General features: G+C 61.9%; 1 non-coding gene across 1 annotated transcript; it reads left to right on the top strand.

Moving 5' to 3' along the window:
* Positions 1–1,118: 1,118 nt before the first annotated feature.
* TRNAR-CCG lies at positions 1,119–1,191 on the top strand. The gene has a single exon. It is a non-coding gene; the product is annotated as a tRNA-Arg (tRNA).
* Positions 1,192–18,557: the final 17,366 nt, after the last annotated feature.

Raw genomic sequence — 18,557 nt, 5'->3', positions numbered from 1 at the left:
GCCAAACGGCAGAGGAACGTTGGAGACATTTCCACTTAAAGTATCACGAAACAGGGACTTCCCTGGCGGTCCAGGGGTTAAGACTCCAAGCTTCCAATGCAGGAGGCAGGAGTTCGACCCCTGGTTGGGGAACTAAGATCCCACATGCTGTGCAGTGTGGTCAAAATAAATAAATAAACTTTAAAAAATATATAAAATATCACAAACCATAAAATATGTGGAAAGCATTTTAACAGAAGATGTGCCGACCTCTGGAGTGAACTGAGTAGCAGAAATTTGATGCGAGAAGGTCCGGGCCTCAGCTGGCAGAGGCTCAGACTTGATCCTCAATCAGGGACCAGGAGCCTTCGCGTCACCAAGACATCTCCCCTCCCATGTCCCCCTGTGAGATTCAGGGATCCCCAAACGAGACCCCAAGGCTTTATTATTATTTTATTTTATTTTGGTGGCAGTTAACCAGCTGAATCCACGATGCATGTGGACAAGCAGAGTGAAGAGCTGAAACCATCCTGAGAAAGGCGAGCAGAGCTGGAGGGCTCACCCTTGCCTCCCGCGGTTGGCCGGGGAGCCTCAGCGATCGACGCCACAGCAGGGCTGAGCACACACGCGGCCCCGATGGCGCCGGGCTGGGGTTCAGTGGGAGGAAGGAACTCGCTCCAACTGACGGTGCCGGGAAAACCAGCAGACTCAGCAGGAAGACCACCCCAGCCCTCCCTCATCTGCCACACATGGTGGTCTGAAACAAAGCATGCGTGTCTGCGTGCTAAGTCGCGTCAGTCGTGTCCGACTTTTAGTGACCCTGTGGACTGTACCAGGCTCCTCTGTCCGTGGGATTCTCCAGGCAAGCATACTGGAGTGGGTTGCCATGCCCTCCTCCAGGGGATCTTCCTGACCCAGGGATGGAACCCACATCTCTTAGGTCTCCTGCATTGGCAGGTGGGTTGCTTACCACTAGCACCACCTCAGAAATGAAGCAGAGACCCCCGCATAAAAACGAAAACTGTGACTGTCTGTAGAAGTTCTGGGTGAGTATCTAGGCAACTCTGAAGTGGGCAAATATTTCTCAAAGAAAACACAAAAACATAACATAACATGAAAAACTGATACAGCGAGGGACTTCCCTGGTGGTCCAGTGGCTAGGACTCCATGTCCCCGGTGCGGGGGACCCAGGTTCAATCCCTGGTCAGGGAACTTGATCCCACATGCCCCAACTAAGTGTCTGCGTGTTGTAGCTAAGACCCGGCACAGCCAAATAAATAAATATTTTTAAACATTTTGATACACTGAGCTACATCAGTTAAAACCTGCCCATCGAAAGGAAGTCAAGGGATGATGCAGACTGGGCATGGGCATTCGAGTGGTCCACAGGAAACTCTCGAGTCTGGGATGGCTGAAGAAACCAACTCACGTTGAAATGACAACCCGATTTGGAAATGGTCAAAGGCTGGAATACACATGTCACCGAGGAAGATGTGCGTGTGGTGGAGACCGGTCACTGGGGGAACGAGGCCCCGACCCGCTGGCCGCAGCAGAGACCTTCCCCTGTCAGGCGGGCTGCGGTACCCCGTGTCGGCTGGTGAGCAGGGTCCGGGCTCTCGCACTGCTGGTGGGATCAGAAAGTGGCGGGATCACTCGGCAGGATTTTGGCTGTTCCTTAAATGTGCTCACAGTGTACAGTCTGATCTTTCTGCAGCTGGTATTTACTCCAGAGAGATGGAAGCATGAGTCTTACCAAGATTTGCCTGAAGGTTCACAGCAGCTTCCTCGTAATTCCCAGTCCCCGCTGGCCCAGGCCGCCAGAACAAAATACCACGATCTGGGCCATTTACTAACAGCAGACATAATTATCTCCCGCTGTCTGGAGGCCGCGAGTCCGAGACCTCAGCGCCGTGGATTCCTGCATCTGGTGGGGCGGCTTCCTGTGGTGTCCTCGGTCGGAGGTGTGAGGGAGCCCTCCAGGGTCCCATCTGTTGTTGTTCCGTCGCTCAGTTGTTTCTGACTCTGCGACCCCCTGGACTGCAGCACGCTAGGCTTCCTTGTCCTTCACCATCTCCTGGAGCTTGCTCAGGCTCATCTCCATTGAGTCGGTGATGCCATCCAACCATCTCATCCTCTGTCGCCCCCTTCTCCTCCTGCCCTCAATCTTTCCTATCATCAAGGTCTTTTCTAATGAGTTGGCTCTTTGCATCAGGTGGCCAAAGTATAGGAGCTTCAGCTTTAGCATCAGTCCTTTCAGTGAATATTCAAGGTTGATTTCCTTTAGGGTTGACTGGTTGGATCTCTTCACTGTCCGAGGGACTCTCAAGAATCTTCTCCAGCACCACAGTTCAAGCCTTACATACCTGTCTTCAGGTTTCACTGGTCATTTCCATTTCTCTGCCTAGTCTCTAACCCACCCTTCTGACTGATCACCTCCCAAAGGCCCCACATCCTAACACCATTACTGGGGTCAGGTGTAAGTGTGTGAATTTAGGGGGACACAAATGTGATTGAAGGCAAAAGGAGAAGGGGACACAGAGGATGAGATGGTTGGATGGCATCACTGACTCAACCAACATGAGTTTGAGCAAAGTCCGGGAGATGGTGAGGGAGAGGGGAGCCTGGCCTGCTGCAGTCCACGGGGTCACAAAGAGTCGGATGCGACTTAGCGACAGAACAAACGTCCAGACTGCAAACTCAAGCCACGCACTGGAAACGACCCGAATGCCCTCAGCAGGGCAGCCCCGGAGCACAAGGACATGGCAGGCAGGGTGGCTGGGTGCAGACGGAGCCCAGAGCAGAGAGGCCGAGGGAAAGGAGCCGGGGGTAGGGCACACCTCTGCCCGCCATCCTCGTCGGTCCACCTGCAGTGACACCAGGGCGTGGGGAGCTCCTGACTTCCGAGGAGACTGGCGTTTCCACTGTCTTGATCTCGGTGGTTTCACAGGCATCACGTGTGTCCAACTTCAAACGCATGTGGTTTATTGCACAAGAACTGCACCTCCGGGAGCTGCTTGAGAGCAAGGCGTGCAGAGATGCCGGCCCGGCCTCCAGGGGCCTGCGCACATCCTCTGCTCCAGGTCCCTTTGTCCTCAGTCACAAAGAGCAGAGACCCAGGGAGCCTCGCGCTGGAGCGGGGAGGGGCAGGCGGCCGGTGTGGGGCGTGGCCACGGGGCCCCGGGCTGAGCACCAGTCCGTGTGTCCTGACGTGGCCGAGGTTCCCACAGGCACGCGGTTTCCGCAGAGGCTTTGATTCCAGGCCACACACATCCTCTCACTCACGCTCTCGTCTTTCCTCCCCTCTGATCCTGCGCCCGGGGCGGAGGAAGCGACATCTCAGCCCCGAGCGAGGCAGCACAGGGCGCGGGGGCTGGGGATCCTCTGCCGCCCCCGCTGGGACCCAGGGCCTCCAGCACATGCTCTTGGGGCTGCTCCGTGGCCAGGAGATGGGCGGTGGGTGAGGGTCCCCAGGGACCTTGGGCAGGGGCTGTGCTCGGTCCCTACACAGGAAGCTCGGTCTCTACACGGGATCCTTGGTCCCCACACGGGATCCTTGGTCCCCACACAGGATCTCTGGTCCCCGCATGGGATGTTTCGTCCCTACATGAGATGCTCAGTCCCCGCACGGGATCCTTGGTCCCCACACGGGATCCCTGGTCCCCGCACGGGATGCTCGGTCCCTACACGGGAAGTGCCTGGTCAGCGCTGTAAACAGTGCCGGCACTCATGCTCCCCAAGGGGTCTCTGCTCTCGAGGAGCCCTGTGTGGTGTCTGGGGTCCACAGAGACACGCCAGGGGGCTTCAAACAGCAGGATCTACCCTCTCAGCCTGAGTTAGAGTCCAACACCAAGGGGTTGAGGGGCTGTGCACCCTCGGAGCTGCCAGAGGAGGCCCGTCTGCCTCTGTCCCTGCCCCTTGGTCACTGGCCGACTCCCGTGTGTGGCCGTGTCTTACCTCCCTCTCTTGTCTCAGAAGGGACTGGACTCAGGGCCCGTCTGGATGATCAGCATCCTTCACTCCATCTGCAAAGATGCTTCTCCCAGGTGAGGTCCTGCCCGCAGGTCCTGGGATCAAGAGGGGTTGTGTCTTTGGGGCCAGTATTTGTTCCACGACCGAGTCAGGTCGGGGGACTCTCAGGGGGCTCTCTCTGAGGGCCCTGCCCTCATGACCACCATCGCCTGACCACCACCCCAGCGTTCGCTCCCGACTCCCCTCGGCATTCAGCCCTCCTTCCCCCTGTCATCCTTGGAGACCTGGCCCCATTGCGGCTCATGCTCCAGCCCCGTTGTGGCCTCAGGGCCGGGGTGCCCCAGACCCCCCGGGAGCTGCCCTCCACGGCCATGTGGTCCCATTGCCACCGCTTCCCTTCGTTCCGTCGAGCATCGCAACGGCCGCCCGGCCGGTCAGTTCCCCGCAGTGCCAGACCTGCATCCTCTCTCTCTTTTATCCCTCCTCAGCTGGAGTGCGGACAGCCTGTGTTTAACAGCCCCGCTGGGATGAGGACAAAGCCTGCTCTGCATCCCCAGAGCCCACGCTGACCACCACTTCCCCTCTGGACGCTGTGGCCTCTGTCCCCTCTGGGTGTCCAGTGGGAGCCGGGGTCTGGCCGAGGGGCTCGTGGCCCTGCAGGGACTTCCAGGATGGATGGGGTGGGGCAGGGGACCCAGCGCAGCAGCAGTGAGGAGCAAAGGATGAGCCAAAAACCCCACCCACTGACACTGGAAATGCTGGACAAACCACCCCAGAATGCAGCGGGCTGGGCAGCTCGTCCACCAGAGGGATTTCCTCCTTGAGGTCCAGAGGCCGGACGTCTGAAGCCAGGTGCCCACGTGGCTGGGCTGCCGGTGGCCGACCTATCTCTGTGCCTGGGTGGGGAGAGAGGGGCTCTGAGGGATCTCCTTAGTAAGGACGCTGCTTCCCCCCGAGGCTCCACCCTCACAGCCTGGTGACCTCCCGAAGGCCCCGCCTCCTGACACCATAACCTGGGGCTCAGGTTCGCACATGTGGATCTGGGGAACACAGACAGACCACAGGAGGTTGTGGGCACGGGGAACCAGGTGGTGAGGCTGGGATGTGCGCTCACCATCTGGATTAGGGGCTGGGATGGCCTGCGTTCCTGTCTCCTAACCAGGGGATTCGGTGTCGACTGACAAGGCTTTCCATCTGGCAGGGGTTGGGGGGGCGGGGGTTAGAAGTGGGGACCGGGAGGCTGGAGAGGTCCAGGCGCTAGTGTTGTCTGTGTCCGCCTGGCCCCCGGGCAGGAGGGAGAGGTGTGTCCCGGGACTTGAGACCACAGCCTGGCCTCCCACAGGCCCTGCAGGCCTAGGAGTCCTCCAACCAAGACATGACTGAGAAACTGGGCCAGCGACAAACCCAGGTCCCTAGAGCATGAGCTGTCAACTCCTCTGAAGGGGCAGCCCTCCATCAGTTTCAGCTCACAAGGAGATCGGCTCCGTGAGCTCAGAAACGGGAGCTGGGGACTTGCCTGGTGGTCCAGCGGGTAGGGCTCCACACTTCTGCTGCCTGGGGGCACACGTTCAGTCCCGGGTGGGGAGCTAGGATTCCTCAAGATGCAGCCAAAAAAAATAAATAAATGAACAAATAGTTTTTGAAAGAGCTGACTCAGGTTCAATCCCTGGGTCGGGAAGATCCCCGGAGGTGGGAATGGCAACCCACTGTGGTATTCTTGCCTGGAGAATTCCATGGACAGAGGAGCCTAGCAGGCTACAGTCCATGGGGTCACAAAGGGTCAGACACAACTGAGCGACTCACACGCGCACACACACACACACACACACACACACACACACACCATTACTGACAAGAAATAGGAAGAGGGTGCGGAAGAGTGCTCAAAACACACAAGAAGGAACCTAAGACCCCAGGGAAGGGTGAGACGTCGTGGGGAGGGCAGTGGAACTCGGAGATGTGAGGATGACCTTTGAGCTTTGCACAGTATGGTGGACATCACATTGTGCGAAGCTGAGGAGAGAATTAGTGAGTTGGAAGATAAAGGTTTGGGGACCACCCCAAGTGCCCCACAGAGGGGCCAACAGATGGAATAAATGAAAGAGAGGTCAGGAGATCAGCGGTGGGTGACCAGAGCCTCGCCCAGGAGCTCACGTGTCATCTGTGAATTCTCACACTGAAGCTGCAGTCACATCATTGATAAAGACACTCCAGCCGGCGAAGCCTGAAATAATTGCGACACCTGCCCTGGAAGGAGTGCCAGAGAAGAAAGGAAGAAGATGCAGGAGTGGGACCGTTACAGCCGAGAATTCTCCAGAACTGGCGAGAGCCGAGACACGTCAGATTCCAGAGACACACGGAGTCCAAACATGGACATGGATGGATATGATAACTAGGAGTAAATTTCTGCTGAGGCTGGACCTGGGGCAGCCACAGGACCCAGGCAAAGACAGGGTCCTGGTGAGAGTGGAGAGGAGGGTTTGCTGGTTCACAGAACAGCCAGAAGGCAGATGCCAGACCCTGCTTCTGCCTACTTGCGGCCATGGCCATGAAAGCAGGACAGCTGTGCGGGCTTGGGGCTGCCCGCCCCTGGGCTCTGGGCTGACGCCTGCCTTGGGCTGCAGAGGGGCCTCCTCCGGGGTCCCGGGGCCCGTCCGCCTCCTGCCCCCAGACATGTGCTGGGCAGCACCTGTGGGCTCTCTTCCCCTACACGCACCCTGGGCCAACCTGGGCGCCAGGAGGCAGAACGCCAGCAGACAGCACAACCGCAGCCCAGAATCGATCTGATCGTAACTGGGGCTTGGAAGAGGTTTAATATTTAACAGGATTAAATATTTAAACAGGATGAGTTGACAGGGAGCACGGTGGCCCAGGGAGATGTGGGGACCAGTCCTGAAGACAGGGCAGGCCTCACTTGGCCAGCAAAACAGCAGGAGCTCAAGGGTTCTCCTTCCAAGGGGCCGACTGGTCCATCTCTCAGGGCTGACCGCTGGCGGGTGCTCACACGGCATCTCCAGCCCCTTCCGTGGGACCCTGTTTACTGAGTGCCAACTGTGCCAAGCAGGCCTGGGGGTAGGGACTGCCTTGCAAGTGCTCCTGTGACTGTGAGGCGCTGCCTCCTCCAGGAAGCCCGCCAGCACTGGGCCGGTTCGCTGTTACACACAGTCACCCCCCTGCCCCATGCCATTCACGAGGATTCTAAGTGCTGCAGGCTTGGCAGCATCGGCAACTCCCCACGTGCAGCGGGTACTCAGCACCGTCCTTGACTGAGCGGCTCCCAGCAGGGGTACCAGGCCGGAGGACCGAGGCTGCTAGGGAGACCCACCCCGGCTCCCCTGGCACTAGCTCCCTTCGGGCAGCGCCAGCTAGGGCTTCCCGTCTGGAGTCCTGGGGACCCACCTGAGTCTGACACGTGGTGGGGGTGGGGTGGTGAGGGGCAGGGGCTGCAGTGGGGCCAGACTGGCTCACGTCCAGCACTGTCCAGCAGGGAGGTGGCCTGGGGGCGGGCGACTGGAGGGACCGTCGCAGGGAGCGGGGCGAGGACATGGGGTGTGTGTCTCCCCCGGGGCTGCGGGCAGCCGGAGCCGGCGCGGAGCTCATCCTCCCACGCTCTGGAGGCCACAGTCCAGGAGTGAGGAGGCCTCGGGGCTCTTCCTGCCCCGCCCAGCTCCCTCCAGCCCCTGCCTCGTCATCACTCGGCCTCCCCTGTGTGTCTGAGTCGCCAAGTCTCCTCTCGCATAAGGACAGCACCCAAGGGACCAGGGTCCCCAGTGACTCATTTGCAAACAGCAATTTCCAAATAAGGTCCATTCCCAGGTACTGAGGTCAGGATCCTGACTTATCTCCTGGGGGTCGGGACCCTGACTTATCTGCTGGGGGTTGGGACTCCAACTTATCTCCTGGGGGTCAGGATCCCGACTTAGCTGCTGGGGGTTGGGACTCCAACTTATCTCCTGAGGGAAACAATTCAACCTACCAGCCAGTGTCACTTGTACTGAGCTGGGGGTCAACCGTGTGTAACCCTGGGTGGCCCCGGGCCCCTTAAGAGCCCAAGTCTGGTCCCTCGATGGACAGGCAGGCAGGTCTGAGCCCGTGGTCCCCGGTTCCTGACTTGGAGTACAAGAGCGGAGGAAGACCAGGCAGGGTATGTGGGGACTGTGCTGGGGACAGCTGGGACCTTCAGTGACCAGAGACGACGGTCCGTGCCCTGAGGCTGGGAATGACCCATCCCCGAATTTCCCCTTCCCTTCAACCTTCCTCCTGAACTGGAAGGCTTGGTCTTTGTCCCCTAAGAAAGCGCTGGTGCCGCCAAGGGGCTGTTGTGGAGTTTCCGGGCTGCAGTGTCCTCTCCCAGTCTGACCCCCCGACTCCTCCAGGAGGTGCGGCGAGCTGAGCACCGAGGGGGTGGGGCAGCTGGGGTGCAGCCCCTTGGCCTTCAGTCTCCAGGCCCCACTGTCTCTGCACGGCTGGCAGGAGGCAGACGTCCAGTCCCAGGCCCAGGGTCCCCATGAGAACTCAGCAGCTCCCAGGGGGCCACGGGAGCCCTCCCCGGCGGCCCTCTGCGCCGCGGGCCTGTGGGCAGCTGCAGCTGGGAGGCCATCGCGCAGCCGGGACGGGGCTGGAGGGGCGCCAGGTGTCCGGCTCGGCTCCCGCCCGGGCGGGTGGCTTCCCACACGCAGCACCCACGTGGCCAGGCCGAGCCGCGTCTGCGGAATGTCAGGGCCTCTCGGAGGAAGTGAGCAAGGCGGCCGGCCCCTCGTGATGTCTTACAGACCCTGGGAACTGGGAGAGACAGCCCGTGCCCCGGGCCAGGATGACGGCCGCGTTCCAGGTAGACCCAGAGCTTCCTGAGGCGGTCCAGCTCTGAAGGAGCAGCAGGGCAGGGTGGGGGAGGCCCCGAGGGGTCCAAATCCTCACGGGGGATGGGGGGCACTTGGGACGCATTCGGCCCCCGCCCGGCCCTCCCCTGGCCCCAGAGCAGGCGTAGGCTCAGGCCAAGGACTGGCGCTCTACCTCGGGGCTGCACGACTCGCCGCAATTCCCTCACCTGTAAGATGGGCTGAACCACTGTGCCTGCGGCGGGGCGGTCACGGGCTGCAACATAGAACGAGCCCTGAGACTGGGCCCTGGTTGTCCATCTGTCAGGGTGTCCTCCTGGAGGGAGACAGACACACAACGGGGGGAAGCAGGTCAGAGCCTGGGAGGAGCAGAGGCCTAGGGTCTTCTGTAGCCCCCCGCCTCCACTGCCGGCTGCTGGGAAGTGGTGGCCAGGCCCGGAAGCCCGTGACCCAGATTCCCCCTCGCTGGTCTCAGGCAGGAAGCTCAGACACTCCTCCCGCCACCTGGCCGCCCCGCACCCTGGGCCCCTGCCTCCGACTCTCCTTCTAGTCTCTGACCTGCTCTGCAGGCCCCCAGCGCAGAGAGTGAGTGTCAGAGGGGGACAGGGTTCATCTTGGGATGGCAGGGAAGTCGGGGGTCGGGGGTCAGGATTCATCAAGAGGGACCTAGAGATGGAACCACCCCCTTCACAGACCTCGAGTGGGGAGGGGGCGCCGGGGCTGCAGGAGGGGGTATGTGGGGGGATTTTCTTGGGAAGAGAAGACACTGCCTGCCACTCATCACCTGGGTGAAGGGGACCCTCTGCACCTCCGCGGGCCTCAGAGTCCAGGGGACAGACAGACAGACAGTGCAAGGGGGGGAGCAGGCTGGAGCTGGAAGCCAGGCTCTGACTCTGCTCCTGGGCAGGCGCAGTGGGAGGGCTGTGGGGACAGCTTGGGGGCAGGAGGCCCAGGGCCTTTTAACTTTCCCAGGAAAGGCCTCTGAGCTTCGCACCCGAAGCTGCTGGCTCCTCAGCAGTGACTAGAGAGTAGCAGACACTGAGGCCGAGAGCGAGGGAGTTAACCAGGAGCCTCGGCTGGGACGCAGTGCCCTGGACGCGGATTCCAGGGCGACGAGAAGATTGTCCAGATTTCCACTGGATCTCCTAGACAGGCTGTGATCTAGTCACACTGCCAACTTCCCATAGTCAACCTGGAGGGTACTCTTCGTAGTCTCCCCGAATCTCTCCTGTAGCTCTGATAAATGGGCCACCATAGACGCAGCTCACAGCATCACTGCCCCTCAGGGTTCACACCAGCAAACTGACCTGCTGGGATTTCCCTGGTGGTCCAGTGGTTAGCGCTCCATGCTTCCACTGCAGGGGGTACAGGTTACATCCCTGATGGAGGAACTAAGATCCCCCCACCCTAACAAAAAAACTGACCTGCTGCTTATTTCAGTCTCTCTAGTAAGAATGTCTTTCCTTATTCTGCCCACCAGAACAAACTCCTATTAACTCTTCAAAACCCCATGAGATCTGTACTCTTGAAATTTGAGCTTTTCACTACATGCAATTATTCTTCAATAGAGGTAAAGATCTTGGAAAAAATAGTGAAGCCGGAAGTGCCTTCTATTTCCATCTCTGGGAGTTGAGGCTGAGTGGGAGGGTGTGGGCAGTGTGGGTTCCTGGAAGAGACCTTTTGGGTTGACGTGAGCCACCCCTACTTCCCTGCAAGAGGCGGCTGGGGGAGGTGTCGTCCCAGACACGGGGAGCTGGAGGGGTCCTGCTTTGCTGTTGGACGGCTGCTCCCCGGGTCCCGGGTCACGTGCGAGTCCTGTCTGTGTCCTGAGGAACCTCGGGGAATCCAGCCTGGCTTTGGCGCAGCTCCGGGCCCCTCTCCCCTCACTGTGTCCCTCTCTGCCTCCACGGCCATCCTGGGGGCAGAGCTGGAGTGGCCGGGCAGGGGTGGTCCCCACGGAAACAGCCATGGCAACCAGTCGTGGGCAGCTGTGGAAGGCCTCCTGATGCCCTCCAGAGAGGCCGGGTGGGGACCTGGTGCTGGAGTTTGGGGGCATCCAGGGCGGGTGGGAGAGGCCTGGGCTGGGGGCTGGGCAGCCAGGCAGATCTTGGTTCCCTCCTAACGAAGCCCCTTGGCCCCACGCCTGCCTGGGGGTCCCGTGCTGCCAAGGCGGCCCCTGGGGGCTGTAGTGATGTCATTAGCCACAGCCCAGTGGGAGGGGCCAGCCTGGGGGGGGGGGGGCTGCTCGCCGCGGAGCCTGGGGAGGGTCCCGATCATATGGTCAACCTGGCTGCACATGCAGACGCCACAGAGCTTCTGACAGCCAGCACCCAGGCTGCCCCCTGACCTGTCCCCTCTGGACCCGGGGCTGGGCCGGCGGAGGCTCTCTGAAGTACGTGTGGAGCCAGGAGGCCCACAGCCCACACTGTGGGCTCCAGGGGCCCTAGCCCTGCACTCAGGTGGTAACAAGCCCCAGGACCCCTGAGCCCCTCCATTGGCCCCACTTAAGTGACCCTCACCTGGTGACAGGGTGGGGACCCCACCTCTGACTCCTCGGCCGCCCCCCAGATGCCTGATGGGGTCAGGAGGCCCGGGCATGGTTGGGGGAGGGCGTGTGTCCTCTCCCTGGGCCCATCCACGGGGCAGCAAGAGCCGAAGAAGAGACGGCCCCGAGCATCCCGGGGGTCCGCGGGTGCTGGCGGGGGCCTCGCCTGGGTGAATGGACCCCATGGAGATGTGGGCCCCCCTCCTCCTCCCAGAGGGGCAACCAAGGCCAACAAAGGTCTCCTCCAACATCTCAAAGCCTGTAGTGGAGCCTCCTGGTGACCTGACCCCGGCCCCGACCCGAGGCTCTCCCCAGGAGGCACAGAGGACCCCCTGCCCACACAGCTCACGTACGCAGTTGATGCCTCTGGTCTGCAGACCAGGCTGTCCAGTGCTCCAGGGAGAGGGCAAAGCTGGCCTCTGAGGAGGAGGGCTGGGCTGGGCTGAGCTAGGAGTCTAGTAGAAAGTAGGGAGGGGGCTTCCCTGGTGGCTCAGATGGTAAAGCATCTGCCTACAACGCAGGAGACCCAGGTTCGATCCCCAGATTGAGAAGATCCCCTGGAGGAGGGCATGCCAACCCACTCCAGTATTCTTGCCTGGAGAATCCCACAGACAGAGGAGCCTGGTGGGCTACAGTCCACGGGGTCACAAAGAGGCGGACACGACTGAGTGCCTCACAGGAGCAGGAAGGAGCAGGGCAGGAGGAGGAGGCCACTCTCGCTGCGTGGCCCTGGAGCCCCGATTCACTGTTCATCCAAAAGTGCCTAAGGAGCACTGTGTGCGTAGACACCACTCAGCTGCCAAGACAGACGGGATCCTGGGGACAAGGCAGAAAGGCCAAATCGAGCAAGGCTGGCGCCCCAGTCCCGCCAGCAGGAAGCACAGGCTGGGAGGGGCAGACTTTAGGGTTAGAGGTTACCCATCCCTGCCGGGATGCTCCTTAAACTATCTCTTTAAACTTCACCCTGAGGGTTAAGCAAGATAACACTCCAGGGACGTGTTGGCTCAGGCTGAGCCTGGGGGGGGCTCTGTGAGCAGTCGAAGGAGCAGAGGCAGGGGTCAGGGGGTCAAGGGAGGCTCAGAGCCCCTTGTTCCCGGAGAAGAAGGCTCGGGCAAAGGCTTCCAGGAGAACTGTGGGGGAGCCTGCCGAGTGCAAAGGCCTCGGGGGGCCCTCAGGAGACTGCAGGAGGCTGAGGCCACACCCAGGGCCCCCGATGTCCGGAGCATCACTTGAGGGGACGGGGTGGGGCCAGGGGAAGGTGGCCGGGCACCATCTGCCAGTGGGGGTGCGGGTGTCACCCTCGCCTCGGGCTGGGCACTCGGAGACGCCAGGGGCTCCCAGGCTCCGGCCTTGTCTCCTCCCCGATGGGCACTGGGCGTCTGCTCGTCACAGTGTGCCAGGCCTGATTCCCAAACAAAATATTTGGTTTCCAGGGCTGATGGCCTTGAAATGCAAATATTGCTTCTCTGTTTCCAACAAACAGTCACACACGGGCTCCCGGAGCCCTGAGCTGGCTACCCGGCGTCCACCACCCCTGGTGAGAGCATGCAGGAGCGGCCCCTCTGCCCCCAACACCCTGGAATGGGGGTGGGACCCCCTCACTGGTTTCATCTCAGAGTCATGGAACTGCTGGGCTCGGCAGCTCCAGCCCTGCTGACAGCCCTGTTGGAGGGGGGTGGGGGGGGCGGGCACACACTTTCTTCAGGCTCTGAGGAGTGGGGACTCCTGGAAATCCCAGTCCTTGGGCTTTCTGCTGAGCTCTAGGGACCTCAAGGCAGCCGCATGGGCCCCGCCCTCACCTGGAGCACCTTCTGAGGTGCCTCTGGAAGGGCCGGGCAGGGAGGGGTGGAGGGCTCCAGGCTGGCCCCCTCGCTGCCCTGGGGGATGCCAGGCCCATTCAGGTGCCCGCCACGGCCTGCAGGACCCGAGGTGTCTGCAGAGCCAGGCTTTACCAGCGCCTTGATCTCATCCAGAGCGGAGGTCAGAGGGGAGGTAGGAGCTTCAGTGGGGGGTGCCTGGAGGTGCAGTGGGTGAGAATCTGCCAGTGTGGGAGCGCAGGTTCGATCCCTGGTCCAGGAAGATCCCACATGCCTCAGAGCAACTGAGCCCGTAGCCACAGCTACTTAAACATGTGCGCCTGGCACCTGTGCTCTGCAAGAGGGGCCACTCCTCCCCTCTAAAGTGAGAAGTCTGCCCTGCAACTCAAGGGTAGCCCCCACCCGCCACACTAGAGAAAGCTCACAAACAGCAAAGACCCAGCACAGCCAAAGATAAACAAATAATAATAATAATAATAAAGAGACACTGCAGGGTGGTGTGTGTCCGCCCCAGAGTGCGTAGGCCCGGCTTGGGGGCGAGGGGGGTGGTGGTGGGGGAAGAGCCCTGGGCCCAGTCCCGCCCCCGGCCCCCCACCCAGAACAGCCTGTGTGTCCCCGGAGGGGAGGACCAGCTGGTGCTTCCTTGCCCAGGGGATGCAGCTCGGCCAGGCCAGGAGGCTGGAGGCCCCGCACCAGGAGGGAAGAGCCAGTGTCTGTGATCAGCCTTCCTCCGAGTGGGTGACAGCAAGGTCCCCAGCCCCCTGTCAGAGCAGGGACTGCAGGGCGGGGAGCCCTCGGCCCCGGGGGTGTGGGTGGCTGGAGGGCCACCCGAGGGCTGAACTGGGGACCCTGCAGAGACCAGGCTGCACGAAGGCAGCCCCCGCTCCAGGGTGAGTTCCCGGGTGGGAGCCGGAACGGTGAGACCTGGTGGCCTGGGTCCCGTCCCAGCTCTGGTCCAGCATGTGACCCCAGGTGATGAGGGGCACGCGGACTTCCTCTCCAGGTGTGATGCGGTGGGGGGGCCTCACCCTTGCTCTGAAGACGTCACTGCTCTAACCGGGAGCATCGCACCCGCCAGGTGAGCGCAGATCACACTTCACACCTGGGGGGGCTGTCACTCGCCAGCCTAAAATCGGTCTTCCACTTCTCAAAAAAGCAGTGTGGCCTCAATCGGGGCCACGCAGTCCGAGACTTTGACCCAGCACTGCTGTTCGGAGTCCGTCTCCTGGTCTGAGGCCTGCCCAGAGGCCTGCGTGGCCGCTCGGAGGCTTAAGAGGGCAGGGGCTCCTGGCGGTTGGGGCCCTGCTTTCCCTTCCTCTTGCTGGGACTGGACATCGGATGCTGAGGACAGAGGCTGGACCAGCAGATGCCCCCATTGACCAGGACCCATCCCCCCGGGGCCTGCAGTCCAGGGCCCAGCCCAGGGGGTGAGGGAGAGGCTGTGTGGCTCCTCTGCAGAGGGGCCAGCCCGGCTGAGACCCCGGGGTGTCCCCCGCCCGTGGCCCCACCCTCAGGCTGGCCAAGCCGGAGGTGCAGGGGGAAGCAGGACCGGCCTGCGTGGGCGTGGGGCGCGGCGCTGCAGCGGGGTTGCCAGGCAACCACCACGTGCATGTGCATCGCCTGTGTCTGGGCTCCGGGGGGTGGAGGAGCCCCAGTGCCAGGAGCTGGGCTGGCCGCTCGCTAAGGCCGCAGGAGGGGAGTGTGTCCCGTATGCCCCCGGGTCCCCGGAGAGGACAACGCTGTGTCCCCTGTCCTGCTGTCAGGGGAAGGGCCCAGGAGCCCTCCCAGCGGCTTAGAGCTGCTGGCCCACAATCTGTGACAGGGGATCTCAGGTCTGGGGCCGTCCTGCTGGGCCCAAGTAGACCCTGAGGGCTGCCTGTTCCCTCAGCCTGGCTGAAAGTGAGGGTCAGACCCAGCCCGGGGCCGGCTGCTCCTAGTGATCCTCAGTGGCACGCATCACACCAGCAGAGCCTCCCCCGCTGGGGCTCTGAGTGCAGCTCCACAGCTGGTGGGGGACCAGGGTGCGGACCCCAGACGCCTGAAACCCTGGCCCTGGGTGGGGGGGCCTGTCTGCTCCCTGAGGACCCAGGGTGACCCTTGGCCCAGGGCCCTACTGGCCAGAAGACGGGGATCCCGCAGACTCCAGGAAAGAAGGTGCTGGCTGTGGGGGAGGCAAGATCGAAGTTGGCCGCCCCGGGGGCCCAGAACTACCCGCAGCACTGACTACATGCCAGGCTTCCTAGGGGGGAGGGCTGAGGACAGTGGGGGCCTCCATCCAGGCTTGGGCATACTGCCCACCAAGCTTCTAGTCTGGTCCATCCTGGTCCTCTCCTCGTGGGCCAAACCCCAGCCACTGGCCGGGTGAGCTGGGTCGTCCACTCTGCGGGGTGGCTGGGCTTCAGCCCCACTGTGGTCTTGCTCCATCTTGCCCTGGTCCTCCTGCTGTCTGTGCCTCTGCAGGCCCGGGTCACCAGCTCCTTCCACTTCACACCCTCACAGAGACTGGGACGTTCCTGATCTGAGGGTGTCCCCCAACCCCGGCCGGCTGGCACTGAGTACACAGTCGTCCCAGCTGAGGAGTGAGGCAAGCGGGGCCTCCAGGGCCGGGCTGCAGGCTCCCCCTGCTGGCATTCCAGCTTTCCACCCACGGGGGGCCTGGTCCAGGCCACACGACCCCAGACCCCCAGTCAGAGGGTGTGATGCTGGGGAGTGGGGGGCAGCTGGCTTTGAAGGGGAAATGATGTGATGACCCCCTTGCCCAGGGGGTAGGGGGTCTCCATGCCCACATGCCGGGACTCTGTGGTCATTGTGGGGGTCTCTACATCATGGGGACCCTCAGTTCTCAAGGACTGTCTACACACTGAGGGGTGTCCCGCAGTGGGGGCAGACAGCTGAGTGGATGAATTCCCCCGAGGCATGAGCCCTCCGTCGGCTCAGGGGCACCTGGCCACCCCAGGCTGTGGTCCCCCTGGAGGCCAGTAGCCTCAGCTGAGCTTCCCCGAGGGGGTCCAGGTTTCCTGATGCTCGAGGACTCACTTCTCCCGGGAGGCAGGGCCCTCCCCAGCCTGTGAAGTCTCAGCCCAAACCAACAGATGGATGTGGGCTCAGGAGGGGGGCCACCACACACGTACACATTCACACACGTGAGCCAGACAGACTCGAGTCTTTCTCTTTGTTGAATGTAAAACGCACACCCAAGATTTCCGCGTGCAAATGTACGCTGAGCCTGGTGCCAAGTGCTGGCTGCCAGCAGATGTCCTGCAGAGCTGGGGGGTGTTTACGGAGGGGTTCCCAGCCAGCCCCCCACCCCCGGGCCCTGGACCTGGGGGCCCCAGCCAACCACCTGCCCTACGACCAGGCCTCCCCATGTGCCTGGTCCCTCTGAGCCCATGTCGGGGCTGGGGTCCACTCTCTTGCGCCCTGTAAGAGGGGCAGCCTCTCTCCAGCCTCTGGACGTAGGAGGCTTCCAGGCCCACTGTGCTTCTGGTTTGTTTCAGGGTGTCTTTGACCCAGCAGTGGAGACTCTACAGTGAGGACTCTCAGACACAGGTCATGGAACCCCCTCTCTGCTCCGCGCAGACCCTGGGGTCCCTGCCGGCCACAGTGACCTCCTGAGGGGGGCGCCTTTCATGGGGTCTCTGAGGCCTTTGATGCCTCCCATGGGTGCGGCTTACAGACAGGCTGTGGGCAGGGAGGAGGTTTGCGGGCCATAGCGTTCATAGGTCGTAGCCAAGCCTTCCTGCTCCCAGCCCCGTAACTCTCCTTCCAGTCTCTGGAAGAAGCTTCTGGGGTCTTCTAGGCTGAGCTTGGGGGACAGACGGCAGGCCAAGGAGGGCTAAAAATGGACTGTCCCTATTGATCCAGCACAATTCCCTGATGGCACACCCCATTAGGTGCTCACACACCACTAAAGACTTTGAGAGGCCGAGGCTGGAGCTCAGGGTGCAGTGCTGTGCATCTCACCATGAGCGCCCGCTCTGGACACGGGGCAGGGATGTGGCAAATTGGGCCCCCAGTGGGGGCGCTTGTCCCCCTCCGTGGGGGTGGTCGGGGAGAGGCAGACCCTCCACTGGCGAGCTCAGGTCTGCTCAGGGACCCACGCAGCTTTTCTCTGGTGGTGCCAATCCCAAGCCCCACCTCATGGACCCCGGGCACCCAGATGTCCAAGAAGCAGGCTGTGCTCCTTGCTCAAAGATCTGGGGCCTAGCTCTGCCCCTGCCCCCTCACCCCACTCCCAAGGCCGGGTGGGCAATTCTCCACCAAAACCAGGAGGCCCAGTCGCCATAGAAACAGACCATGTTCCCAGAGTAACCATGGCCATCTGTGTCCCTCTCTGGCCGGGGCCAGGAGTGAGTGGGGAGGCGACCTCTCCTCCCCGCATCTGCTAATGAGACGAAAGGGGTCAGGGCCCCGCTGTACACCACCCACCTGGGCCAGCTTCTCGTCACACAGAAATCAAATCCTCCCCCAAACCACATCTCTTCCGTCCCCCCTAAGGCGCCATACCAGTGCCAGCCCCTGCTGGCCAGCAACACGCTGAGCCGAAGCCCATTCTGGCCTCAGAACTCAGTTAGTTACAAGTCAAGGAACATAGGGGCCCCAGAAGTTGGGAGAGGCTGACAGGATTCTCCCAGGAGCTGCAGAGGGAGCAAGGTGCTGAGACACTTCACTTCGGAACTTGCAGCCTCCAGATTGCAAGAGGATGAGCTCTGGGTTAAGCCCCTGGTTGTGGTGCTAACACTGGGCTTCCCTGGTGGCTCAGAAGATAAAGAATCTGCCTGCAATGCAGGAGACCCGGATTCGAGTCCTGGGTTAAGTTCCCCTGGAGGAGGGCATGGCAACCCACTCCAGTATTCTTGCCTGGAGAATTCCATGGACAGAGGAGCCTGGCGGGGTGACAGTCTCACTCTGTCTGTGACGGTGTTCCTGCCAGTCAGCTGGCCGTAGAGTGGCCAAGGGGCCGGCCTGGCTGGGCCGGGCTGGTGGACCTTCCAGGCCTGGGGGGCCCCTCAGGCAGCGGTCACACCGCACCTGGAGGAGGGACGCTGGCTCGGCCTGGTGGGGTCCCCCCGCATGGTCAGCCCGGGCGCTCAGTGGCCACTTGCCATTGGAGGCTGAGGTGTGGGCGACTCGGAGGCCCAGCTGGAGGCCCAGGAGGGTCTGGTGATGCCTGGGAGCTTCCTCAGGAGGGTTCCCGGGGCCGGTCCTGAGGATGGAGAGAGACGGGAGGGTGAGCAGCCTGGAGGAGATCCAGGGGCAGGATATCCCGGGCTCTGAGGACCCACGAGGCTGGCCTGGCCAGCAGAGGGGACGGGCGGGGGACTGGCAGGGGCCGTGGCGGTGGGGCAGGGGGCGGGCACACAGGACCCGCGGGGAGGAAACTTTCTGCAGATCAGGAGTAAATGGTAT

The sequence above is a fragment of the Cervus elaphus genome, chromosome 10 (assembly GCF_910594005.1).
Source record: "Cervus elaphus chromosome 10, mCerEla1.1, whole genome shotgun sequence".
NCBI classification, from domain to species: Eukaryota; Metazoa; Chordata; class Mammalia; order Artiodactyla; family Cervidae; genus Cervus; species Cervus elaphus.
This window is presented reverse-complemented; position numbering and strand designations above follow the sequence as displayed.